This window comes from Chrysemys picta, chromosome 4 (assembly GCF_011386835.1).
Source record: "Chrysemys picta bellii isolate R12L10 chromosome 4, ASM1138683v2, whole genome shotgun sequence".
Lineage (NCBI taxonomy): Eukaryota > Metazoa > Chordata > Testudines > Emydidae > Chrysemys > Chrysemys picta.
The window spans coordinates 41774954-41778377 of record NC_088794.1 but is presented as its reverse complement, the minus strand read 5'-3'; the positions used below and the strand labels follow the sequence as shown (position 1 = coordinate 41778377).

The following is a 3424-nucleotide window of genomic DNA, read 5'->3' as shown; positions in this document are numbered from 1 at the left end:
CATCAGGAATTCTCTTCCATACTATTGAAGTCACGAGGATTACACCCTGATATAAGACTTTCTCTCCCCCTCATCCCAGTGCTATTGAATAGATTACTTTACATTTATTTCATGCCCTAAATCAATCATGTTTGGAATTTAAATTTCATTGTTTAGAAAATATTTTTCTGAATGATCAGGGATAGCAGGAAGGGGCTTGTGTAGGATGCAATGCTAAGCAGAAAGAAGAGAGAAAAAAAGATAGTATTGTACCTGAACTCCAAAAAGAACAGGAAATCAGTAATTCAAGAGATAACATACCTTGTCCTCAAGGAAACTTAAATTAGGAACTCTGTGGAGAAGTAGACAAGCATGAACCACTTATTACATTTCCTGTCTTTAAAAAATAAAGTGTGTGGAAAAAAAGAAATTTTATTGCAAGCCTAATACTATTTGGTGTCTTTCTTAAAGCCCCACATCCTGGAGTCAGGTGATTATGGGAACAACTAGCTGTCATGATTTTGGAGAAAGTTTAAAAACGTGATCCCCAATCCAGCAGGAAAATTGAAAGAACCCCAAATTTGTTTTTAAAATTGTCACACTTTTTAAGCCACTCAGTCATGTATGTATGGTTTTTTTGTTTTTTTGTTTTTTGGTCCTAACTCATAGTTTTTGAATGTTTGTGTTTGGCAATCCTGGGTGTATGTTGCCTTTAGTTCTAATATTTCAACTGAGTCAAATATAGTGTTTAAAACAATACAGTACTCTGATACTGGGATGATGGGCATAATGTAGGATTCCTCTAGCTCTTATATTACAAAGACTATAAATAGAGCCAATATTTCACAAAAATCCTTTTATCCTTCAGGCACCGAATGCAAACACATGTCGTCTTTGAATGGAAACCTCCCTTGATCCAGAGATAAAAGATCCTGAACATAATTAGAAAGGTTCTTATTTTCTTAACTGAGCGATCAGTTATGAGGACAAAGGGAGTTCAGCAAAAATCAACATTTTGCTCTTTTTGCTATATATGATAAGTCTCCCTATTCTTCCAGGTTTGGATTCTGAAAACCAGTAACTGCTGGGGGCGAGGAAGATATATGACCCTGTAAAAACACACAGAGAAAGATTGAGACCAAACATCTGCTGCCTACTTGTGCAAAATTTCAGGTACAGTAATTATGTACAGGGTTGTCCTGCCTACCTTCAGGTACCGTGGACATCTTCCTCCACAATGTGCCATTTAATAGTGGTGGGGAACAGGTGGATCACTTCTGCGGGCCTGGGGGATTTTTAAAAAAGTTACCTTCATTAATGGATTTCTTGTAACTGTGTCTTTTTGTAATTTTAGGATAGGGATCTGATTATGCATAATTCCCCAATGCTGTATATATCATGGGCTATAGTAATCCCCTTTATATTAATCCTTCATGCTGATCCTCTGCCCGTCCAGCCATTGTTATACTATATATTTAGTATTCGCATTAGTTATATACTAAACTGCAGGTTATTTAGAGAAGGCAACAATTCTCCATGTTCTTTGTTGGTAGCAGTTCCTTTGATCTGTTGCACAAATGGTGGATATTCCAGCTTGATGACAGATGCAGTGTAATGCCAGTAAAATAAGCAGGGTATCCCCCTCCAGCATTTTGTATGAATAGCAGTATACAAGGCATATTTGTTTATAGCTCCCTCTGGATCCTTTCTTAAAGGCATGTTCTAAGCATCTCACTTGCCGTCATTGCATCATTGTTGTTAGAGGGCATTTATTGGCTTTCCTATAAACTTCTAAGACTGTAACTTTATCCTTTTTCTTTATGCCAAGTATCAGCCTATAGCAGCTGGTTGCAAAGCTGTTTAATCTCTCAGAGTGCTCTGGTTAAAATCCATGACTCACAACCATACAAAAGTACATTTAGGCAAGATGCCTTGAAAATGTTTAGCTTCAAGACCAATGAAGTATCGACTGTCCTCCAGAACTTCTCAAGTGTACAGAACACACTCCAAGCCTATCTATCCTTGCATGTTGTTCTTTACAGTGGATGATTGTTCCCTGCTGAAACGAAGTAGTATTTGAAATTGTGAACATTTTCATTTTCATCTCTTGAATTTAGCCAAGTTCTGTAGCAACGGCAGAACACAAATCTTTTGTTGCACCAACTCTCTACCACTGTGTGTTCTCCTGTTGTAAAGATGCTGTTGCGATATATAGATATATAATAATCTGCTAGCCAAATATCCTAAACAATTAGGGCAGAAAAATACAGCTACTTGTTAGGGCTCCTAAATCGTGTTTCCTTCTTAGGACTGAAAAGAATGCCAGTGCATTTGTCTACAAACTCATGACTTCATAACACCAACTGCCTCCTGTGGACCTCATGAAAACAGCGTATCCAAGAGATGTAACAGTCTATCACAGCAGAGCAAATTTAAAGAAGGGAATGTTTATTCAAAAATAAATTGACTTGGCTGGTGACTTTCTCTATATCCATTGCTCTCACTATTGATAGAGATGTTTCTCCTTAACAAACCAGGGACAAATTCTGTCCCGATATTGCCTCAATACACTGGTCTGGCAGTGTTTAAGGGACATTAATGCATTACAAGGGACTGGGGGAAAATTCCAGCACTGCAAGCACAGTGTAGAATCTGAATAAGTCCCTATTAACACAAGGACTAAGAATACTACCCAGGGTGAAAACCATTTGTTCTGTCATGCTCCCTGAATTCTCCACAAGGCCACAGCCCCTACATTTTAAAGGAATAAAAAGTTGCAAGCTATTTTTTGTCCACTGCATATTGTATAATTTTAACACGGTCAGTCAATTTTCTATTTAACACAGGTTTTAAAATGTAATTTTCCCCTTGCTGGTCAAATGATGTAAACACCTGTTTGCTGAATTAGAAACTTACCCGGTTTCTACTCATTTCCTTGGCAAAAAGTATGAGTAAAGGGGCGGACACTAGTGCTGTCCATAGACTCAGAAAGATAGAACTTCATAAACCTCCAGTTGGAAGATTTTTGTTCCCCACAACTGTGAATAGAGAGAGTTAACACCTGGTGTAAAACTAGATTAACAGTGGTGAATCAGGCACACAGTGGGCAGTCACAATGCCTCTTGCAAGTTATTATGTGAAACCTGATGCACACTGTTGTCTGCAGAAGCATGGCAACTCTTAAAGACTTGTACGAAGCCTAATTTAGCCATTGGGGACTTGGGGGAGGAAAGTACTGGACATCTCTAAAGTGCCATAATAAACACAGAGTGCCTGACATTCTTAGCATTCCATAATTCTCACTTTGAATTGTTTGTTATAGATCAAAGTAACCATTGAACCACTGCAGTGTTTTAGACTATCCAAAAAGAAGCATAAAAAAATCTTAATTAGGTACGGAAACTTTTGTTGAGAGAAAGGTGGTAAATTTCTGTCCAATTATTTG

The 3424-nt window shown here is 37.8% G+C and overlaps 1 long non-coding RNA gene across 1 annotated transcript; it reads left to right on the top strand.

The window, feature by feature from the left end:
- The first annotated feature begins 849 nt into the window (after window positions 1-849).
- LOC135983002 (uncharacterized) lies at window positions 850-2615 on the top strand. Its single transcript, XR_010600497.1, has 3 exons — window positions 850-929; window positions 1038-1152; window positions 2288-2615. It is a non-coding gene; the product is annotated as an uncharacterized LOC135983002 (long non-coding RNA).
- The last annotated feature ends 809 nt before the right edge of the window (window positions 2616-3424 follow it).